Source organism: Camelus dromedarius, chromosome 1 (genome assembly GCF_036321535.1).
Source record: "Camelus dromedarius isolate mCamDro1 chromosome 1, mCamDro1.pat, whole genome shotgun sequence".
Lineage (NCBI taxonomy): Eukaryota > Metazoa > Chordata > Mammalia > Artiodactyla > Camelidae > Camelus > Camelus dromedarius.
In genome coordinates this window covers 84,532,502-84,557,227 of record NC_087436.1, presented here as the reverse complement: position 1 = coordinate 84,557,227, position 24,726 = coordinate 84,532,502, and the positions used below count along the sequence as shown (strand labels likewise).

Genomic DNA, 24,726 nt, shown 5'->3' with positions numbered 1-24,726 from the left:
TCTCATGTAATGATGCCTCAGTCTGTTTTGCCCAGAAGCCGTGTCTGGCATTTGCTCTGGGTAGATATGATGGAGTGGAGGATGGACAGGGGGCATTGACAGAGGCCTGCAGGGTACCTAAGGCTGTGATGTCCAGTCCCAACCTCCTGGCCCGAGCACCCAGCCACATCTCTTTTCTTCAATGCTCAGAAAATCTTTATTTTGCCAGAGAGAGGGGAAATGAAACTTCCTTGAGATGCCGTTTTCCTATTCTCTGAAACTAGGAAATGCTGAATGGAACTGAAGTATCTCATCTCTTCCCTCTCAACTCCCTTATTTTTTCTTGGTATCTTTTAATGAGGAGATGATATATTTTCACCTGGGGCCGTATGTGGGCGCTGAAGGGAAGTGAAGTTAGTTGACGTAGAGATAACTTCAGAGTCAGGAAGGAAGCAGGCACAGTACCATGGAGGGCAGTTCTGCCGTTTCATGAAGTGTTTCTTGGAGCAACTGTCAGGAGCAGAATCTTGAGTTGAATATTCTGTTGGCCGTTTTCTTCTTACTGGAATTAGAACTATGTCAAAAGCCAACCCAACTGTACCTGAACCTAACCTGAGTTGTGCCGTGGGAGTTGTGATCGTAACGTACCGAGTGCCCTGCTGGGCCATGCATCCCCCCTGTTGCGATGTCTCTGACTGGGATAACTTGCCAGCTGGGAGAGTATCATTTATTTGATGGGGACACTTCAGTCAGCCCAGAACGTAAGTGTGTAGAATATGAAGAAAAGGCCCTAGACTTGCCCTCTGAAATTGGGAAATGGGGAAGAAAATAGGCAAACGGTTGTCATCCTTAATGATGTCAGAGCATGGCCTCCAGCTTCTGGTCTCCCTGGTAGTGGGGCTTCTACAATGCTGTAACCCGCAAGGACTCGTATTGTTAGTGAGGGACCTCAGTTCTCAAAAATGTTCTGGTGCGTTCAGTGTTAGCCCTCTGTGAATCATTCCCACTTGCCTTTATTTTATTTATGTGGGGGGGGGGTAATTAGGTTTGTTTATTTATTTGTTTATTTATTTTAATGGAGCAGTGTACTGGGGATTGAACCCAGGACTTCGTGCATGCCAAGCTCATGCTCAACCACTGAGCTATACCCTCCCTGCTAGCCTTCATTTTAATAAACTTTGTTGCATGGGAGAGAAAAGGATGCATTATCGCTGGGACAGAGAGTTATCCATAATTCAAGCTCTGTGCTCTGTGACCATCATCTGTCATGGGGACTGTGGAAAAGTAAGACTGAAAACCACTGTGGCTTGAGACCCTCTTGCCAACTGTGCCTCTTCTTTCTGTTTGATTAGCTAAGAGTCAGGGCTCAGATGTAGTCAGTATCTTCTGAAGCTCTTAAGTCTCTCTTGCTAGTTCAGTCCTGCGGGATGAAACGCTCTTCTGATGGCCTTTTCTCACCTAGCTCTACTTCTGTGCTGTGAGTGATAATGTATCAGCCACTTTTCCAGCTCTGTGATCTGCCAGTTGTTGAGTGGCAGCTGATGATAACTCGGGCATCTAAAGAAAAGCCCATCTGGGTTTTCAGAGTTCCATGAGGGATCTCCACGTCCTTCCTCTCTCCCCCATAGCTGGGAGCCTTCCAATTAATAATCAGGAGAGGGAAGCTCAGCAGAGTTCTGCTGTGGTATTTGGAAGGGGATTTTGCATGGGAGGCTTCATACTTACAGCATCCCACAGTATTTTATCAAGATAAATAATATGTGAGAGTGGATTCCGTGAGGCTGAGGATAATGCTATATGGTATCCCTCCCCCCAGATAAATAAGTAAATGAATAAAACCTCACAGCAGGCCCAGGTGTGGAATGAATCTCTCAGGGGGCAGGGCTGTGGGATCCCATTAGAGAGTATTCAGTTTATCCTCCTCATACACGCTCTCCTCGCAGACAGACGAGGAGCATGATTTGTTTCCCACTGAAAAGTCAGGAGCGTTGTGGAGGATGACACAGTGCCATTTGTTTACAGAGAGCTTCCTCCATTCAAGTTATTAGAAAATATTTCTCGAAGTAAGTCATCCTGAGTCAGAGCTGGCATGTTACTAGGAAAACTGCACATTTGAGGGACCTAGTGTTGCTCACACATGGAAGATTCTGTGTTTTAAACTTTCGGTAATTAATCTTTCACTTTCAATGAACTAGAACTACAGTTCAGCCACGAGATACTTATCAAATGCCTCTTTGCTCCCACTGCAATTCATTGGGTCACATTAGGGGTCCAAGGAAGCAGAGGACACTGTGCTTATGTGGCTTACAGTCTGCTTGGAGAGAGAACAGCAGCGTGGATTTTTAAAAATTAAGATGCAATCAAGTCTCAGTGCATTATTTAGATATGCTGAATTTCACTGAAACACCAGGTATCTACCTTAACAGTTGTCTTTCGGAGTCTGCTAAAGCCTCCATTTCCACACAGTCCTCTTGGACCGTGTTGGAGGTGGGGAGGAGGAGGAGGATTCCTCTTGGAATGTGTCTTTGCCTTTTACCCCAGAGCCTGGCAGTGACCCGCAGAGTTCAGAGCTATTATCAAGATATAGGTTGGTTTCTAGCCCTCCTAGAAAAAGAGAATGCCTCATCTCATGGTTATTTGAACTCTAATTTCAAATTGTATGTGCACCTGTAATTGCCTGTATATCTGATATATTATAAATATTACTTATTTATGTGTTTGTCTAGAATTGTAGGCAGCTTGAAAGAGGGGCAACATTATTTTTTCACTATCTAGAATACATGCCAGTGAGATTTAATATGTTTTGGGATTGGGGTGAAACAAGATAAAGAAACCTTTATTTACATCTTTTGAGGCAATCTGAATTACTCTGAGAAATATCTAAAGCTTTTAAGCTTTTTTTCTCATAAAGTGATACATGATATTTGTCTTTCTCTGTCTGACTTACTTTACTTAGTATGATAGTCCACCCGTGTTGCTGCAAGTGATGTTATTTCATTCTTTTTAGGGCTGAGTAATATACATACATACCACATTTCTTTATCCTTTCATCTGTTGATGGACATTTTGCTGTTGACGGACAGGTTGTCTCCATGTCTTGGCTATTGTAAATAGTACTGCTGTGCACATTGGGGTGCGTGTGTATTTTTGTTTATAGTTTTCTTCTTTTCTGGTTATATGCCCAGGAGTAGGATTGCTGGATCATATGGTAACTATATTTTTAGTTTTTTAAGGAACCTCCACACTGTTTTCCATAGTGGCTGCACCAATTTACATTCCCACCAACGGGGCAGGAGGGTTCCCTTTTCTCCACATCCTCTCTAGCATTTATTATTTGCAGACTTTTTGATAATGGACATTCTGACTGGTGTGAGGTGATCAGTGAATTTCTTAATACTAACTAGCACTATAATCGCTAATGTTTGTTTTAGTATTCACCGTATGCTGACATTCTGCAAAGTTCTTTATATGCAGTGTTACATTTAATCCTTACAAGTCAATAAGCTTTGTATTATTATTATCATATGCTACAGAAGAGAACAGAAACTTAAGAGATTATGGAACTTGTCCAGAGTCTTGTAACTAGTAAGTGAAATGAGACTCAGACCCAGGATCTGACTCCAGAGCATGAGTCTCATGTAGAGTTAGCTCCCAGTCATGTAGTGTCACCAGCACACGCTTTCAGAATGCAGCAAAACGGTTAAGAGCGTGGTATTTGGAATTAGACAGTCTTGGTTTGAATCAGCATTGCCACTTAGTAGCCGTGTAACACTGGGCAGATCATTTCACCTCTCTGAGCCTGTCTCCTCACCTATTGAAATGTGAAAAATAAGAACTTACAGAGTGGTTTGAAGATACTACCCGTAAAACTTTTAAGCCTGACCTATCCAAGGCTTAACAAAGTTTATTGGTATTATTATTTATGAGAAAAAACAGAATTTACCCCTTCTGCCGTCAACTTCATTTAATTTTTACAAACATATTTTGAAATATCTTTTAAGTGTCCTCCATACCATTGGGAATTTATCATGAATGAGTCTGAAGATGCCTTTCATCCTTTCATGTCTTCAACCTATGTGGTTCTGGGCGTTAGTAACAAGTTCTAAAATTTCCCACATGATTTGTGAAGGAGATTGATACAGTACTTCCATTTAACAGTTCCAGAGTGATTTTCAGTCTTTTTGTCCAATACCCTGGTGCTTCATCAATACTTTGGATACTGATCTAGGAAAGGAATTCTTGAAAAAGTGATGGAGAGGAATGGAATATTCCTCAACAGTCTGTCTTCTGGCCTGGCTAGACAGCTGGAGATCAGACTTAGAATCCACAGACCTGTTTTCTTCACTCACTTGGCATCTGACCTTGTTCAGCTAATGTAGCTTCTCTAGTCCAATGTGGAAAGCGAGTAGTGAGTTAACCATCACTCCCAACTCCTTGAAATTGCTATGTGAAAGGCACTTGAAAAGTAAAGTGATGTGATTCAGCAGAAATGAATCTGGTGGAGCAGATTTGATTCCCTGCATGAAATTTTATACTGGAGGAATTTTATACTAATGTTAAAGCATATACAAAAGGTAAAGCAGAAGACTTTTTTTTTTATTATTAAAATTATGCCCCAAATTAGGAGTTTTTAACTTAGGCTCCAAAACCAAGCTCAACAGCCACAAAGACTCAAGTTTAATAAACCTTTCTTCCTTCTTTAATGAAGAAGTGGAAGATTTTTTTATTCAACTCTGAAAGAGAGTTTTGCTATTTGAGAAGCAGAATGATCAAAGCCAAAGTAGAGATTCCACAGCATGAGCATCAGCTCTGGCTTTGGCAGTGTCGGGGAGCTTATTTAATTGCTTTGGCAGCTCCCAGCCTGTTTTGCATGCATCACTTTCTCATTTAGTCAGAGTGACTGTCACATATGCAGTGGCTTGTGTTGATAAATAGTTGTTGACTCTTGTGTCGCAGTGCAGGCCTAGCTCACTAGCAAGTCTGTTAATTTTTCTTGATTAGCATTTCTCAAATGTTTTTGACTTGATCTAGAGCATGAAATATGTCTTATATCCGAACATATGTGCATATAAAGTTGTGTGTACCCGTATACATAAACACATACATATAAACTAGAAACCAAAGTTTCATGAAATCGTACTGACCCTGTTTTTTATTCCACTCTCTTCTCTTCTTTTCTTAGTTTTAAAGAGTTCTTGGTCCTGGCCCACTAAATTGATAGCAGTGTCCACTAAGTGAGCTGTCACTCACCACTTGAAGGACAGTGGCTTTAGGGTTCCCCTTAGTTCATACCTACCTGGGCTTCACGTGTCCTCGAAGGAAGACTTTACATCTTCTTTTCAGCCCACCTCCAGTACACACACATGCCACCATCGTCACCAGCACTCAAGCCTTTGGACCCTCGGGTAGAGGGAGCCCTATCAGCTGCTACCAGGGGGGTTTTCCCCAGGAAGACTTCAATTTTTTCTCATAGGAGGCCAGAATGTTGAAAACTTTGTGAATCTTGAAAAAACAACTTACTCTCCTCTTAAGTTTTGAGTATTAGCTGGTGTCGGGAACTCAAGAATTCCTGTGATATGCCAGTGCTAGCTCAGTGCTCTGTACCCAGTAGGACTGCAGTAAGTATGTGTTGGTCAGTCATCACCCCAGATCTGCACTGATCACCATGGACACAGGGCTCTTGCAGGGTTAGCGCTGACCTGTGCTGGATGGAATAGCATTGCTTCTCCATAGGTGGGCTGAGTTTAGAAGACAGGACATTAAGTTGTAGGATTATTAGGTGAAGTAAGAACCCAGGTAGGGCGTGTATTCCTGAATATGTAAGACACCAAGAAAAGCAGACAGGCAAATGCAGGGCTAGCAAAATCTGAATATACTGAGGCAGAATTGGCCAGCAACTAAAGCTGTCTCCATTTGTATCATTGACCCGGAAGTCTCAGGCTGTCTGGGACCCATCTGACTTTGCCTTTCGGACTTAAAAGAACCCTGAGTGGCTAATGTAATCCCTGATATCTTAGAGGTGTATCTGAAGGCAGGTCCACGTGTTTTTCCCAGATTTGCCATTCATGTTAATCACTTTTCTTAGAAACTTCAGTGATTCAGACCCCAGGATGTCAGTGGGGTAATGGGGGTAGGGGTACAAGTTCTAGGACTGTGACACTATTCCTTCTCCATCAGCATTCTCATTCTTAGGAGTGGGACCCTGGATCCTGATACAAAGAGATGGAATGACTTGGCTCTCTTTGCTGGCTTGTAGACTATGTTATTGCTGCTTCCAAGCCCTGAAAGTCCTTAATTTTGCAAAAGAAGCACAGTGGTAGCAAAGCCATTGTAATTAGGAGACAAACCAGGAATGGAGAAAATATAATGAATATAATTAATAGATAATTTATGAAAAGAGTTACAGGTCTTATAAGCCAGAATATATTCTAAACTTCCCTAGCTTTTTAAAGAAACAGTTTATAGAATTTTAGAACAGGGAGGGGACCTTAGATAGTATATAGTTTAGTTGCTTCATTTTACAGATGTGGAAACTGAGGTCCTAAGAATCTAGAAAATGGCAGCAGTGACTAAATAAACCCAGGTCTTCAAGATTCTGAGGTTTGTTTCCCCACCTTCACGTGACTTCTTGAGATGAAGAGCGTATCTCCTTATTGTTGAGAAATAGGTCGCAGAAAATCACAGTTTTAGCCGCTATTGGACTCAGTGATGCTAAAACAAACAAATCAAAAGGCAGCAATATTTGCCCCGAGGGCTGAGGTAATAAAATTCGAACCATGAAGTTTTGTGGTCCAGGAGTGAGGTTTCCTTTGTGAGGTTTCCTGATGTTCGTTGTGGAGCTCCTGTGACTCTCCTTGAAGGCTTGGACAGTGAGTTGTGTGGCAGAAATTTTCATTCCTAAGACACTTGTCACCTCAGAACCTAGATTACCTCACAGAAATGATTCCCAACGATAAAAGGACAAAGGATAGCTTTGGGTTTTTTCCCTGCTTCCACATCACACAAACCCAGTGGGTATTAGTCAAAGAGGTAACACATCTAAGATGCGGGTGGAAATTTAGATCATGGACCCTTAGAGTCTCAGAATTGGATTATCATTTATTCCACCAGTACCTGGTACATGAATTACTGGAAAAGTTCGACAAAACAGGTAGTGGATGTGTCTTTTTGTGTCTCTCCAGAATAGGACATTGCCAGTGTGAATCTGTTCCCTGTCTGAGCTGTTGTCTGAGATTGACTCTGGGAATGAGAGAGCTGGTGGGAGGGCAGTGATTCTCGAAGGATGGCTTCATCCCCACAGAGTGCTCTCCAGTGAGAAGAGAGTAAGGAGCCAAAAAAAATAAACATGCTAGTAGGGGGGAAAAATGGGGTTTGGCTCAAAGAATAGCCTGACAGGACCACCTGACACAATCTGGAATACTGAGACTATAGAATTTTATTGGGAAATCTTTTAAAATAGTTTTAGTTTTGGGGGGGTTTTTTTTTCTGTTTTCAGAAATGATAGCTCTACCCTTTGGTAGTCACAGAGGACCAGGTGAGGTCTTACTCCTTTCCTAGACCATGTGAACACTAATGGTTTCATTCTGTTACCACTTGGGTCTGTATTTCCTGGGTCATGTACTCAACAAGCAACAAGCACTTTGCCCTATGGGTCCAGGAGTGTCACTTTGACCTTGATTCACTTTCAACTAGTACCATCTAGAATCCCTGCTAAATTTATCAATAACTGATGCTCACATAATAGAACCTAGTGACTTCTGTCACATCTCTAAGAATTTTACATAGGTGTGGTTCCAGAATTTGACCCTCAAGTCATCTTTTATCTAGAAGGAACTAAAATTGCACCTGCCCCTAAGTTAAAAAAAAAAAGTATTAGTCAATCAAATCATTCTGAAATCTGTAACTTATTATTTAGCTAACCTTAATTGAATCTTGTATTGTCAATAATTACTACAGTTTTTCTTATAATTTTCAACTGTCTAACCATTTAGCTCATTTCGCATTAAACTTGTGATAGTCACATAAGTTAACAGAAAATCCTCCATTCAACAAGCCTCAGTAAACATTGACATTGTTCAGGGCTCTTCTCTGGTGTATCAGTACCACTCAGCTCTCAATTTAATGAAGGTACCAATGTACAAACATAAAGATTTTGAAATTGTTAACAGTTCAGGATTGAAAGAATATCAGACTGAGACCACTGAATCTTTTAAAAATCAGTTTGTTTTTAAAAGAAATAAGTGACACATAATGATGTCACAGAGGCTACAACCTTGCAAACGTGGTGATTGGACCCGGTGAGCAGGAGGCAGCAATCACTCTAGACATACTGGCCAGACATTTTTGTGACAGAGGATGGGAAATAAATTCCACTGAAATTCAGGGGATTTTCACATTAATAAAATGTCTAGGGGTCTAGTAGTCTGGGGCATGTCATGATAATCCCTCCTAAGGAGAAGGCTAAGTTGTTGTATCTGACCCCTCCTGCCACCAGACGTCCACTGCCTGGTGGGTTTTGGAGGCAGCATATTCCTCATTTGGGTCTGCTTCTCTGGCCCATTTACCAAGCGACTCGAAAAGCTGTTCATTTGGAGTAGTGCCCAGAGCAAGAGAAACTTCTGCAGTAGGTCCAGGCTGCCGTGCAGACTGCTCTGCCCTTTGATCCATGGGACCCAGCAGATCCAGAGGTGCTTGAAGTGGCAGTGGTGGATGGGGACGCTGTCTGGGGCCTTTGGAGGCCCCTGTAGGTGAATCACAACACATACTCTTAGAGTTTTGGAGCAAAACCCTGCCATCTTCTGTAGAAAACTCTCTCCTTTTGAGATACAGTGTTTTGCTTGCCTGTGGTAGGTGTTAGCAGAGACTGAACGCTTAACTGCAGGCCACCAAGTTACCGTATGACCTGAGCTGCCCTTCATGACTTGGGTGTTGTCTGACCCACCAGGCCATTAAGCTAGGCATGCACAGCAGCCCTCCATCATTAAGGGAAGTGCTATATATGAGATCAGGTTCATGCAGGCTCTGAAGGCACAAGTAAGTTACAGGAAGAAGTGGCCCGAATGCCCCTGGCCCCCACTCCTGCCCACTGCCTTCTCTCTCCCAGCCTGCACCTGTGGCCCCATGGGGAGTTCCCTACGACTAGTTGACTGAGGAAGAGAAAATTCGGACCTGGCTTAGGGATGGTTTTGCATGATATTCAGGCACCACTTGAAAGCTGTCACATTCTAGCCCCATCCTAGGACAGCCCTAAAGGACAGTGGTGAGTGGAAATCCTTCCAGTGGGCAGAACTTCAATCAGTGCATCTGGTTGTTGATGTTTTTTGTTAGGAGAAATGGTCAAAGGTTTAAGTCTGTAACAAGTCATAGGTTGTGGCCAGTGGTTTGGCTGGTCGGAAGGAATACTTGGAAGGAATATGATTGGAAGATGGATGACAAAGAGATCTGGGCAAGAGGTGGGTTGATAGACCTCTCTGAGTGGGCAAAGCGTTTTAAGATATTTGTGTCTTAAATGCTCTCCAAAGGGTGACCCGAGGAGGATTTTAACAGTCAAGGGATAGGATGACCCATTCTGCGGATACCTGTCAGCCTCTTTTCCCAGCCACACTGTCATTGTCCAGTGGGCTTATGAACAAAATGGCCATGGTGTTCAGGGATGGAGGTTATGGACGGGCTCAGCAACTCTGACTTCCACTCACCAAGGCCCGAGACCACCATTGAGTCCCCAGTATGACACCATTCCCTCAGTCGATCAGCTAGCTACCAGTTTCAAGTTCATTAAATTGGACTGCTTCCATCATGGGAACAGCAGCGCTTTGTTCTTATTAGAACAGGTACTCTGGATACAGATTTGCCTTCTCTGCACGCAGTGCTTCTGTCAAAACTATCATCCATGCACTTACAGACTATTGTATCTACTATAATGGAAGTTCACACAGCATCACTTCTGATCAAGGAACTTGATAGGTCCTTGCTCATGGAATTCACTGGTCTTGCCATGCTCCCCATCATTCTGTAGCAGCTGGCCTGGTACAGTGGCAGAATGGCCTTTGGAAGACTTGGTTACAGTGCCAGCGAGGTAGCAATGCTTTGTGAGACTGGAGCACTGTCTTCTAGGATGCAGTGGGTGTTCTAAGTCAGTGTCCAATATGTGGGGTGCTGTTTCTCTCATAGCCAGGCTTCATGGGTCCAGGAATCAAGGTGTGGATATGGGAGAGGCTCCATTCTCTGTCACTCCTAGTGATCTAGTCAGAAAATTTTTCTTCCTGTCTCCTTCACCTTAGGTTCTGCTTGTCTAGGGTTCTTAGTTCCAGTGGGAGGAATGCTTCCACCAGGAAACACCACAGTGATTCTATTGAAATTCTTGAGACTGTCACACAGCCTACTAGAGGGGCTACTCCCATCTCTCAATCAGCAGGCAAAGAAGTGGGCCACTGTATGGGTTGGAGTGATGGACTCTGATTACCAAGGGAAAATTCACCACTGCTGTATAATGGAGGTCAGGAAGAGTATGTCTGGAATACAGGAGATCCTTTAGGGCATCTCCTGGTATTCTTGTGTCCTGTGAGGGAATCAAAACTACAACAGCCCAGTTCAGGGCAGCTAACGGACCAGGTTCTTCAAGAATGCAGGTTTGAGTCATCTAACCAGGCGAAGAACCATAATCAGCTGAGGTCCTTGCTTAGGGCAAAAGAAATATGGAATGGGTAGTGAACGGAGATAGCTATAAAGACCAGCAACAACCACATGGCCATTGCAGAAACAACCCATAATAGTTATAGGCAATTCTTCCTTATTTTGTTATGAATACATTTGTATATGTTAACCAAATGTTTTTGCTTTCTCTCTTATCTCCTTAACATTAACATGAGATGTATTAATAATAACTTTATATCTCAGTATATAAATTGCAGAAGTGTGAGCATCATCCAAGGACTTTGCATCTCTTTCTGGGGGATGGCTTAGTGTGTTTTCAGATGTAGGCAGGATAGTTGTATCATGTCAGTGGAAGTATGACTTTGTCGTGGACTCTATTTGGAAAGGAAGTATGGTTTAAGGAGCTGTGCACGAGTGCCAAGTTGACAGAGGGTGGAGTGTGATGGCCATTTTGATGTGTCAGCTTGGCTAGGATATACTCCCCAGTTATTTAATCAAACACAAATACTGTTTAATTGAGCTGTTGATGTGAAGGGATTTTGTTTGAAGTTAAAGTACTTAATCAGTTGACTATAAGCAAGGGAGATTATTCAGCATAATCTGGGTGGGCCTGATTCTATAAATCCAAAGGCCTTAAAAACAGGATTGAGGCTTCCCTGAGAGAAGAAATTCCACCTGTGAACCAGCAGCAAATTCCAGCCTGCCCTTCCTGAGGTCTTGCCCTGTGGGTTCCAGACTTGTTTAGCCAGCCCCAACCTGGCAGATGCCAACTCCTGGCAATGAATCTCAATATATCTTACATGCACCCACGCAGGCACGCACGCACGCAAAACACCTCCTGCTGGTTCTGTTTCTCTGATTAAACCCTGATACAGCCTCAGATGTCCCTAAAAGCTTTTGTTTGAACCATCAGTGCTGCCAGCTGGGCCCCTGCACTGATCTTATAAGCTATTGGGTGTTCAGTAATATGTGTTGAACTGAGATGAGTTTAAGGTGTTCAGCCTTTGTGTAGCGGTATCCTCTGTTGAGGCTGTTTGCTACTGTACTAAGTATGCAGGGCAAGGTCGCAGGCAGCTCCCCCTGCCATTGTTTTCCACTCAGAGTCAGGTATTGATTCACAGCACCCTCTGAAACTCAAGTGAAAGAAATTGGCAGTGAAAAGAACTGCCACCCATACATTTCCTCGTAGTGGGAGAGATGTGGCCAAATACTGAGGCTTCCCGTTAAAAATCATATCTGCCTCTGTTACTGTTTCTCAGTATTATTTGGATTCTCTTGTGAATTGTTGTGAAACGTTCTTAAAAGGGGGTTCTGAGATAAACCAATGGGAAAAACTAGAAAAATTAAAAATGGATGTGATTTTGAGTAACGTAGGGCCCAAGAAACATCCAAGTAGTTATCATTTTCATTGGTAGGTCCTTACCTAGATCTAGCAAGTGCAGTACAAACCTATTTCAGTAGGTTCTGTTCAGTACGTACAGTCAATTCTCCTGTCACGTGACATGTGTGTTGCTAAAAGTCAATGAGCTATGCAAAATCACAAAATGAAAACCAAGGGCTAATGGGAAAAATGGGATAGCAGCACAACACACAAAAAATTACCAGTGAGATATTTAAAACAGTAGGAACCTAACAAAAGATGCAGCACAGTTTTACACATGTTGAATGGTAATGAAGTAAATCAGTACTACAATAAGTACGGTACTTTACCTTGAACAAGACCTGAAGTTTGCTTGTGGACCAGAGCATCGGAGGAGGGCTGCACCTTGTACATTATTGTGAGGCGGTGGAAGGGGGGTTTTCTGACATCAGACAGAAAGCTGTAACCCCACATGTGCATGGGTTAATCTCATAACACAAGTGGCAGTGTGGGGAAACTGGTAGACATTTGAGGGGTGTGTGTGTGTGTGTGTTGTGTGTATTCCTATGCACCTCCATTCAGCAGGGTGCAGTGTTCTGCACTCACCTAGTGTTTCTCATGGATGAGACAGCATATATTAATCACATTGGAACAAATTTGCATTTTCAAAACAAGTGTGATTGCGGAACTGATTGTATTGCTCAAAGAGATCACCATCCTTTTTACCTGTACTTTCAAAATCCCAAAAGTTCTTTGTAAGTTTGGCACAAATTTGTTTGTTAGCAAAAATTAAGGTAAATAAATGCTTTCCAGAAACACTGTATTTGATTATAAATGCCTGTCACAGACCCCACTGGGATCTAAATATGCCTGTATGCAATCTGAAAAATTCTGATTTCTAAAACACATCTGGCCCCAAGGAAATAGGGAACGGTTGATCCGAATATTGAGTGTCTGCTTTGTGTCAGGCATTGTGATAGGGGCTGCAGGTAGAGAATGAACAAGGTGCAATCCCTGTGGCCGGGGAAGTTGCATCCAGGAGCTGTGGTGTGCTTCGTGGCAGTGTAATAGATGTCTGCGTATGCACAGATGGAGAACAGAGGAGGGAGTCGATCTTTCTGGCCAGAGTGTTCAAGGAAGGCCTTCCAGAGTATGTGACTCCTGGACTGTTTGGGGGGATAGTTAGGAGTTCTCGAGGCAAAGGGAGAAAGGCATTTCAGGGAGAAGAAGAACATCTGTAAAAGTTGAAGGCACAGAGTCCCAAAACAGATCCAGAGTGATCCTTTTTTGATATCACACAACCACAATGTGGTATGTCAGTTCACTAGGGCTTCCATAACAAAGTACCACTGACCCAGTGGCTTAGCACAATTTATTTTCTCATTATTCTGCAGGCGAGATGTCCAAGATCAAGGTGTCATTGGTGTTGGTTTCTTCTGAGGCTTCTTTCCTTGGCTTGTAGATGGCTTGTCTTTTCTCTGTGTCCTCACAGGGTCTTCCCTCCATGTGTGCCTGTGCCCTAATCTCTTCTTTTAAAGATACCAGTCATGTTGGGTTAGGGACCACCTTAATGACCTTTTTATCTTAGTTACCTCTTTAAAGACCTTGTCTCCAAATACAGTCACATTCTGAGGTACTTGTCGGGTTAGGACTTCCACATATGACTTTGGGCAGACACAGTTCAGCTCATAACACACAGTGTGGCACAACAGAAGTATGAGCAAAGTGGACAGAAGCCAGAGGAAGGTGTGCTTAATTATCACTGGGCTTGGGGATTTGGGAAAAGCTTCAAGGACATAGATCTTGAAGAATGACTAGAATTTCATCATATTGGGAAGGAAGAAAGACATTTCTGGCCCAGGGGTCAAAGCCAGTCCAAGTGCTGGGCCTGCCTTGCAGGACCTCAGCATGTGCCATGACCCTTCCACCCAAGTGTCCAGGACCTGCCATTCCCTGCTGTGGGTTGGTTACCACCATCTCTGCCTTTGACCCCTGACTTGTGAGAACCACAGTGTCTACCCACCTGGAACTTCTCACCATTTGTTCCAGGGACCCCTGCCCTCTTTTAAAAGAGTTTTATTGATGCTGTATCTTCATTTTCTGCAACAGCAAAACAGCAAAATATCTTTCTCCCTCTATGCTTCCCCGGAAGAGGAGACAGCTGTTCCTTCTCCCCCCATGTGACCTGATAAGTGCCACCACGCCCCTTCCTTCCTCTCTGGAAGTAGCATCTCAGTCCTCAGTCTTGTTGTGGTGGCACCAGAGAGCATGGCCCATTTGACATGTTGCCAGCACCTGAGTCTGAACTGAAATATACTGAGACCATGTGGTCCCTTAAAGATGTGCCAGCCACCAAGTACTTGTGCATCAGAATGTACTTCTGCTATCTTTTTTTAACTGAACAGTTTCTTCTTAAAAGTATTCTGGTGTTCCAGAGCTAAGAAAAGCCCTGCAAAATTCCTCTTAGATTAGTAAAATTATAGGATTCAGGCAATTGCTGCGTACCGTGTCCTAATATATGCTATTTACACGCGTGTTTGAAATCACAACTTGGCCACATTAGGTTTATTTAACCAGTAAGACCCCACATGTTTCAGTTGACTCACTCATGTTTACTGAGCGGTGTGCTCCAGGATTCAGGGAGGTGTGTGTGTAAAAGATATGGTACCTAAAGAAACTGAAAGGTGTTTGAAAGAAATAATGAAGACATTGTTTCCCAGAGTATGTGCAAAGGAACACTAGTCACGGTGAATATCCAGAAAGTCGTTTCCACGGCCAGACAAGTTTGGGCAGCACTGCCTAGTCTCTGATCTTTTGGAGCACAGTAATGATATCAGCATATCAAAGACTCTGAAAGATCCCATAGTAAAGAAGCATACTTAACTTTGTTTTATGTGGATTCTCAAATGTACTGATCTTTGAATGAGAACCTGGTGCTGCCCCCACAGAGCATATCCTGAGAAACTCTAGCCTAAGACATTGATGATGTTCCAAATGAACTGTGAGAGGAAATTCTGCTTCTCATTTGGAAGTGTACCATATAAATCCAGTGCTGAGAAATTGTATGCTTTTATTATTTTAGGTTTAGAAATGAAAATGTAAGAATTGCATCCTTATGACAAATGGAAAATGAATCAGATTTGCTTGACTTGCCCGTTGATTTTTAATTTGTAGAATCTTCTGTATAAACTAGCAATTACGATGATGCAGCCATCAAATGGTATGTAATTATACCCATGAAATAATGGATTGTGAGCACTTTTTTAAATGAAAAAAAAATCCCTAAAGTAATTATTGGATGATGAAAATAAATTAATTTAATTCAGTACTTAAAGAAGGAAAATTACTGTGATCCCTGAAGCAATGTATATGCAGATACAGGTTCTTTCATGTGAAAAATTACAGCCAAAAAATGCTAAAATATTAAATAAATGTGGCACCCACTGCTTTTTCTCCTATAAATTCAATTAAGATGGCGGATTTCCACAGAGGCTGGTAAGCAGATGTTACACAGCTAGTAAGACATGGGATCAGGATTCGGGTCAACTACTCTTGTCACATACACTTAACCCCTAACTTGAGCTGCAGTTAGTAAAAAAAAACCTTAGTAGAAATTATATTTCTTTCTTCTCCACTTCCCCTCTCCCCACTGCCCCAACTACCTAACAAAAGTAAATTTCTGTTGTAAGATTCTAAAATGCCATCCTAAATACTTTGATGTCGGAAGCTACTTTGCTAAACCATACTCTCTCTACATGACCATTGTATTTTGGAATATTTCACAATAGCATTGCAGAAGTGCTCTGTTTTACTACATTGTGAAAATTGCTTTAATCTTTCAGGCTCCATCTGTACAAAAATACTGACAGTAACAGTTGGCATTATTAGTCAAGAGAATAGCAGTTAGTGATGACCATGTACTTAACCCAATTGATTCTGTGGAGACAGACTGTTAATACAGTCCCCAAATCATAAGTTGATCATAAAATAATTTATTGAATGGATATGTGTAGACCACAAGCTCAGGTTTTCATGATGATGGTTGTGGCATAGAATTGCAAAAGCTTCATAAAATTTAGGTACTTGGTTTTTTGATATGAAAGATCTTAGACCTATACATTGAGAATCAAACTGGGGAGTCAAGTAAATAAGTGTGTAACTTCTTTCCTGATATATAAAATTTCATTCCCTATTAAGTTGCTTAATCACCGTTTGCTGTCTGAATGTTGGATGGGCCTAATTGCAATTACTGAGTTTTTTCCAAAGTTAATCCTGGAAAATTAATTGCCACAGTCAATAATAAAATAATTGTAAAAATAAGCTTTTCGATTTTATTTGAAATTTAAAGATACTTCTGAAAGGAATGTGTAATTCATTTTGCAAGTGAGCATGGGGATTTTTTTTTTATAACTGAGATGTCACCAAAGACTAAGACTTTGAGGCAGACTTCTAACAACAGTGTCTGTGTTCTGACTCCTCCTTCGAGGAAAGATTGGTGTTAGGGGTTAGAATTTTTTGTTTTCTCATGGTAAGGATTGGTTGTTGGATGGAGAGTTCAAGTAGGTTTTACTGTTTCTTTACCTTCCCAGTAATAAGTAAGGCATTGATGAAACAGCCTTTCCCGATAGTTTATGAGAAGGGTGCTGTCTGACATCTGGACTTTGGCACGTCTTCCAGGATGATGTCTGTGGACTCACGCCAAGTGATTGCCTACATAACCTGCAGCATAATGTGCCAGATTGCCTGGTTCACAAGCAATTCTCAAGTGGCCAGCTCTGCAGATCGCCTGACAGAGACCATTTTCTGCTTGCATGAAGCCACCAAGTTCTCCAAGCTGAGGCTTCCATCTCCTGGTGTCCTCTCCAAGACTGTCTGTTCACTTTCTGTCTGCACCCCACTGCCCAACAATATGACCAATGCAGCAAATATTGTATATGGTGGCTGCCACCATTTAAGACAGTGAGGCAGTACAAAGGCCCTCATCAGCCTTCTTGGCTGACCATGTAGACCAAGTTGCCCATCAGTTAAATACACAAGTAACTCATTCAAGGAGCTGTAATTTGTCTTTAGTTATAGTTACTTCCCTTGGTTCCAGCTCAGCTGAACCCCACCAAATCTACCCCGACTTCAGAGCAAGTGATGACTCCTTTTTCCTGAGACTTTAGAGCAAGTGATGACTCCTTTTTCCCGACACTAAATTCGAACAATCTAAAATTCTCTACTTAGTTTGAAAGCTAGGTGTATGGATCCAGGCTGGGGGTAATGACGTCATAACTGATACTTTTAGAATTTTGCTGTGCTCTTTTAGAATATTTCTGATTAGAGAATTTGGGGTTAGGTATTTCTACAGTGGGGAAAAAACAATTGACATAAAAGAAAAAAAGAATTTACTTCAGAAATAAATGAAGTGTAACATAAAGTACATGTTTGACCATTTACTGTGATGCTATCAAACCTAGAAATCAGATGTCACTTACATATTTTGAACCTTGGACAGTTGTAGTGAAAGCATTCACTTATTTCACCAGTCGGTGCCCAAGACCAATTATATAATAATGTAATGATACCTGTGGTGCCTTATAGAATTGTTTTATTAAAATTTTTTCAGTTGACTCATTTTATATAGAGTCAGTTCTTCTAACACTTGCCTAATGTGCTTTGATGGTCTTCCACAACTACTGACTATAATTTTTTAAATTCTCTGTTGGACATTTTACTGATGGGAACCAAAAGTAGGTTTCATAAAAATCTCTGGTCTATACTCCTGAATAAATAACCACTGAAAATATATAAACATTCTGAAATCAAATCCTCCAGTTTTTTTACTTTTTACCATTTTTAAATGATATGATCTCAGTTATATTGCACATTCTCTTGCCTTTTCAATAATGCACAGTGAAAATAATTTAACTCTTTGAGGACTGCATGCCTAGCACAATGCCTTATGTATGTGGGGCATCTGCTGTGTTATAAATCTCCTTTCCTTTTATTATTTTTTTATTTTATTTTGTTTTTTATTGAAGTATAATTGATTTACAATGTTGTGTTAGTTTCAAGTGTATAGCAAAGTGATTCAGTTATACATGTACATATATATATATTCTTTTTCAGATTTTTTCCATTATAGGTTATTACAAGATATTAAATATAGTTAGTTCCCTGTGCTATACAGTAGGTCCTTGTTGTTTGTCTGTTTTATATATAGTAGTGTGTATATGTTAATCCCAAACTCCTAATTTATCCCTGCCCCCTACCCCTTTCCCTTTTGGTAACCACAGTTTGTTTTCTATGTTTGTGAGTCTTAAATCTCTTTTACTTTAAAGGGTGAGATAAAACATTGTTTTGGGGATTGATGAAGTTTGAAAGTGTGTTTGCACCTGTACTAAGGATCCCAGACTGTTGTCTATTGTAATTGGTGATTATTCTTTCTGTGTTCTCCCTTCCTCACATCACATTTTCTGTGTGAACTCTTAGTGAGGCCAGAACTGCAGGTCACCAGAGGAAATGAGGTGACTGCCTTGAACATCATTAACCTGGATCTTTATACCCAGATCTCTCCGTAGACTTTGGCCAGCAGAGATCTAGGGACTCTGATACCCAGTTGGGGGCTCGTACCTGTGTGTTTTTTGCAGGTACTTTTCCATACACCAATGTGCTTCCATCTTTCCTTTTCCCTCAGAGCTCCTGGCTCCCGCTTCAAAGATATGTTTCCCATGACAGACAAGTAATTTCATCTCTCTGGGCATCAGGTTCCTCATCTGTGAAATAGGGATGTTAGTAGTATGTATCTCCCAGGGTTGTTTTGAGGATAACTGAGTTAATATCTGTAGAGTTCTTTGAGCAGTCATGCATAGTAAGGGTTTAAAAAAAAAGAGGGGGGAGGGTATAGCTCAAGTGGTAAAGCACATGCTTGGCATGCATGAGGTCCTGGGTTCAATCCCCAGTATCTCCTTTAAAAAATAAATAAATACATAAACTTAATTACCTCCCCTCCACCAAAAAAAAAAAAAAAAAAAAAAAAGATTGACCACTGGATAAATGACTCTAAGCTTCTTAAAGAAAAGGAAAGATCTGAGAAGATGCTCCTTCTAATAGAGGGTGATTTGTACTTTCTTTTCTCGGGGAAACATGGAGTCATTTGGAAGAATTTGTATCTTAAGGAGCAGAACTGAAAAGCATTACCTAAAATATCTGTAGGAAGTGCTGGCAGTGAGCCTGGGTCCCGACTGGATCAAGTAATATGTGGAAAGATGTTCATAGCAAGTCCTTTGGGGCTCTTCGTGGGAGATCTTAAAAGGGTACAGGAGGAATTAACTAGAAATATATGGGGATGGAGGGAATTGCGGGCAAAACTTACACCAAGTGTTGGCAGTTATCTTCTGTAATCTAACAAAGTGTGAAAGAGAGTGATTCTCAGGGGAGATTTATATTGTATATAATATAAATCTTTTAAACACCTGTCTGACGTCGCTGTTTTTCTCATCCTCTTCCGTGGAGAGGGGCCCTGGCCATCTGCTTTGTCAAGGCAAGCAGGCACCACCTTTGTGCAGGGGGTGCCGAGCCGGCCACCATGAGGCTGGTTGAGAGCGGGAGGGCAGAGGCCGGGTGTCCTGGGCCGGCCTCGCCCGATGCTGCCGCGCGGACCCGCTGCCCGTGGGCGCTGGCGCGGGCCCCGGTGGCTCCTCGCTCCCACGGCCGCCCTTTGCCCCCAGCTTGCAGCGCAGCTCGGCTGTAATTCGCTCTTCGGCTCACAGGTGCAGCCCTGTCAAACTGCGGCGTGTGTTTATCTTGTGATCCACAGACAAGAAGAAGGGAGGCAAATTCCAGCCTTTTAAGAAGTTGTTTGGCAGAAGGAAAAAGAAAGGCACGTCGGTGTCCCGGGAGGGGTCTGCGGGACAGAAGAGTCGCTCTCCCCCGAGTGTCAGCAATGGGACCTTGTCTTCCGACGAGGAGATCCTGGAGGACAGTCTGAGGTAAGAACTCTTTGCACTTTGTTTTCAGATCTTTGGCGGAGTTCCGGGGTGGGAGCGGGGTCCCGAAGGAGGCAGGGGGCAGCAGCCCGGATGGGTTCCACCTCCGGGAGGGTGGACTGGGGGACGTGGTGCGTCCTGTGCGGAGGCGCCACCTCGGGGAGTTGACACACGAGGCTGGCCTCACTTGCTGGGAGAGCACAGGGACCTGCGCCTTCATTTTGCTGCCCTCACTGGTGGAGGAAGGCAGCACCTCACTGCCTCGGCTCAGCAAGCTTCCTTGGACTGAAGGAGATAATGTCCTTTCTCCGGTTGCCTGGCAGGGAGAAAGGGTGCTTCATACACTAGGTTTTACTCCTGCAGACTGTTCAGGCACCAGGTGTCACCCTTCATACCCCTGGCCATCTCTAGCAGCTGCTGGAACCTGCTTGCCATGCAGCTTTCAGTTTCTGCTCCTTGTTCCCCAACTTCCCTCTCCTCCTCTCTCCTCTCCTACCTCCTCCTCCTCTCCCCTCTCCTCCCTCCTCCTCTCTCTCTCCCCCTCTCCTCTCTCTCCTTTTTCTCTCTCTCTCCCTCTTAGAGCACAGGCACTAAGTCTGGCTGTGACAGTGTCGAGAACTCAAGCAGGGTCAGGAGGTACTTTCTCACCTGAGTGCTGGGAATTGAAGTCAGAGTCAGAGACTGTTAAGCACTGCTACTGACAGCTCAGAAGTGGGCTCCTCTGAGAAGCCCTTTTCCACCACCCGGTCTGATTTGCTGGCCCTTGATTGCTTTTCCCCAGCATCGCGAGCCTGGTTCCTGCAAAGAACTTAGCGCTTTCTGTGGAAATGATTGATTGGCTTGTCTGTCTCTCTCACTCAGCTGCCAGGCCCACAAAGTCAGGGACCAGGTTTTATTCAGCCTCATTGTAGGTGCTCAAAAAGTGTTTCCTGTGACTGCCTGGCACGGCATTAAGTTGCCCTAGTACATGTTGAAGCCATAGATGATGTAATTTGTGACCCTGCTGTGTTTCAAGGACAAAGATAAAAACACCCTCGGTGGGCTGTCTGTGTCAACTACACGAGCTCAGATTACAGAATCCTCAGGCAAGCTGTGCACATTAAGCTTTACAATATCCACAACAGCATTTGTTAGTCCTAAGTAATGCTGATTCCTTTCCTCCAAAGGCCTGTGTTTATTTAACATTGTCTTTAGTAAGAAAACTATTGAGTTTAACCGAAGGAAACTATTTCACTGAAAGGAGAACACAGCTAGCACCAAACTAACCCAATTGTTGGAATGTCAGTATGGATGTAGAGTTGAGGATTGTCCAGCATGAATCGGGTTTGATTTTACTTCAGTTTCTTCCCTTGCAAAATAAGGATGTGAACCTTTTTTTGCCTCACAGCATCAGAATGAGGTATACATACTAAAATGTGACCAAGTAGCAGTTTAATGCAAAATGAGATCAAGCCTGGATAGTTCTCCTTTGGAAGGACTGTCCTTTAAAGACACAACCCATCCTTTTTACAGCAGGTTATGGTTTTGTCAAGTCTCTGATTGGACTCCTAGAGGAGCCTGGACCCTGGTTCTCTTCCCATTGAAGTTATATTCCATTTACCTCTTGGGGTTTCCTTAAGGTTTTAAATTTTATAAAGCCTTGGGGAAATCTGCATTGGATCAAACAGCTGCATTTCTATTAAATATAGGTAATGCTACCTGTTCTTAATATTGACTTACTGATAAACCTATATTTATGAGACATGCTATATTTTAATTATTCAACATTTATTTGTATAAATAGGAGGCCGGAAGGGTAAACTTTGGATGATGAGTTTTAAAATGGCTCTTTATGTGTTTTTAAAATGAAAAAAGATAGGCAAATAGAAGTCAATTAAAATATATATTCCCTTTTTCTTCTCAGAAATTTTCAATTGCAAAATAGTTCCACCCATGAAGTAAGTATTACATGCATTGCTTACGGTGTAGCTGAACTTCTGATTATTCACCCTATTTACAGATGGAGAAAATGAAAAATGTTGTTTCCAACAATTCTTACTGTCAGCTCACTGCTCAGTTAACAGACATGTTACATTACGTTGTGTAAGGATTCAAAAAATGTCTGATTTATTTGCTATCTCCAAAATGGGCAGCTCTCACTTAAACACCAAACTCGCGATTTCATGGACATGATTTTGGGTGGAGGTTCCCAGGAGGCAGATTTCAGCCCATTGTGAGAGAGAATTTCCTCATTACCAGAGTTGCCTAGACATGGGGAGGCTGGGTGTGTGCCAAAGGGATTGGGACTGATGAAGGGGCATTTCTGCACTGGATGGGCGTTTAAAGAAGCTGAACTTTAACAGGCTGTCAGACTCTAAGAATCTGTAATTCTAGAAATGTCTCCGTGGTCAAAAATAGCTCATTATCGATCTGCTCCTTCTGCCTGAATTTCTCTCATTTCCTTTGGGTTTTCAAGCATTCTGTTCTTTCTCTAGGTTAGAAGCCTTTATTTCTCCTAGGCTGCTGCTTTTAAGTTATACATGCCTGTGGGAAAAGCAAAATAGTAAAACATGATCAATTTTAACAACTTAATATGACTTCCTTTATTAACTAAATATAGCTAATACTATGTTTCCCAAAGTGTTATATTTAAAAAGGGGGAGAGTGTCATTTTGACAAATAGGTTTGGGAAATTCTGGACCAAAATGAATTAAATAGGTTCCTTTACATAGGACTTTTCAGAGCTTTTACTATGCCAGTGTGCTCTGGGAATCTCCAAGAAGAGAGATGTACTTGGAAGCTTTTCCAAGATTCCTTTAACCACAAATCTTTTTTTTTCCACAGAGAATACCCATTGGTGCACATTAAAGCTGCCACTTATTAAACTTAACACAGTGTGTTTTGAATAGGTGAACTCTTGTAATATTTACCATGACTCTCTGAGGTTGACATTATTACTCCCATTTCAAAGATGAGAAAACCAGGGCTAGAGAATGACTTGCTGGTGAGTTGCTGAGCCGCCAAGCAGTGATGAGTGCATTCATAAGCATCCACTGTTCTGCCTCTCTATTCTGCTGCGGCCTTACTAGGGAGCTGATCACATGGTCCTGAGCTGTCCTGCTGGTCCTCAGGTCTCTTCCTGCCTTCAGCTGCCTGACAGAGGCACTGCTGGGACACGACTTGCCCTACTTCCAGTTTCTGCCTGACACCCGGCATTTACTGCATCATGCTCAGCTACGGCACGCTATAGTAAGTGCCAGCTGTAAGCATGGTGAGAACTGAAGGGGCTCCATGGAGCGGGGGCTCACTCTGGGACTGGAGCAGACAGGAAGGGGCTCCAGAATGAGGAGGCCTGCAGCTGTCTCCCAGCAATGGTCAGGACTTGGACTGGCTGAGAGGCACGGATGTTCCGGATCAGGATGGCATGAGTAGAGACTTCCACACAAGAATGACTATGGCAAATAGTAGAAGAGAAGGAAGCTTTCCAACTCACTCTGTGAGGCCAGTGTTATCCTAATACCAAAACCAGGCAGTGACATCACACAAAACAGAAAACTACGGACCAATATCTTTTATGAATAAAGACATAAAAATCCCAAACAAAAGACTAGCAAACTAAATCTAGCAACATAGAAAAAGGACCATGGCCAAATGGGATTTATCTCAGGAGTACAGGGTTTTCCATTTAACATGGAAAAATTAATCAGTATAACATACTCTGTTAATAAAAGAAAGGACAAAAACCACATGATCATCCCAATACAAGCAGAAAAAGTATTTGAAGAAATCAAACACCTTTAGTAGTAAAAACACTCAAAGCTAGAGATAGAAAGGATTTTCTCCAACTTGATAAAAGACCATCTATGAAAATCTGCAGTTTACATCGTACTTAATGGTGAAAGAATGATCCCAGTGCCCTTGGGATCAGGAAAAAGACAAGAATGTCTGTTGAACACAGTACTGTACCGTAAGTTATAGTTAGGACAGTTAGGCAAGGAAAAGAAAGAAAAGGCACCAATTTTGGAAAGGAGGAAATAGAGCTATCTATTTGCAGATGCCATGATCTTACATGGAGAAAATCCCAAGGAATCCACAAAATAAACTATTTGGCTAATAAATAAGATTGGGTAAGACTGCAGAATTCAAGATTGGGGCTTTTGTATTTCAGTGTGTTTGCTGCTCCTGAGAAGAGTCCAGGCTTCCCACAGCCCTCCTTTTAGTCCCACCTGCCCTCCAGCCAGCCGGGGGGCTCGTCTTCCCTGTGTTGGATGGACCCTAGGACTGGGGTGCCCAATATGTAGCTTGAACCCCTCACTCCCCAGGGAGGATCTCTTCCCTTGTAATCTCCATTTTCCTCTGAGTACCCTCCCTGTGGCACAGGTCTTCACACCCATTAGGAAGGCTATAATAGAAAAAAACAGACAATACTAAGTGTTGGTGAGGATGTGGAGAATTTGGAGCCCTCATATGTTGCTGATAATGTGAAATGGTGCAGCCACCTTTGAAAACAGTTTGCCAGTTCCTCAAAATGTTAAACATAGAGTTACCATATGACCCAGCAACTCCACTCCTAAGTATATACCCAAGAGAAATAAAAACATACATTCACACAAAAATTTGTGCACAAATGCTCACAGCAGCGTTGTTCATAATATCCAAAAAGTTGGAACCATCCAAGTGTCTATCAAAAGATGAATAGATAAATACAGTGTGGTGTATATCCATACAATGGAATATTTGGGGGGAATTTAAAAAATGTAGTACTGATATGCATGGTATGACATG

The 24,726-nt window shown here is 42.4% G+C and overlaps 1 protein-coding gene across 2 annotated transcripts in view; it reads left to right on the top strand.

Moving 5' to 3' along the window:
• The window catches only part of CRACD (capping protein inhibiting regulator of actin dynamics), a 117,506-nt gene that overhangs the window by 51,811 nt on the left and 40,969 nt on the right, over window positions 1–24,726 (top strand). Inside the window, exon 2 of one of the 2 annotated variants that reach the window (XM_064486408.1) lies at window positions 19,794–19,965. The gene's annotated coding sequence lies outside the window, so the exon portion shown is untranslated. Of the gene's footprint in view, window positions 1–19,793; window positions 19,966–24,726 lie in introns of those variants that run through there. The other variant, XM_031434198.2, reaches the window with a different exon arrangement.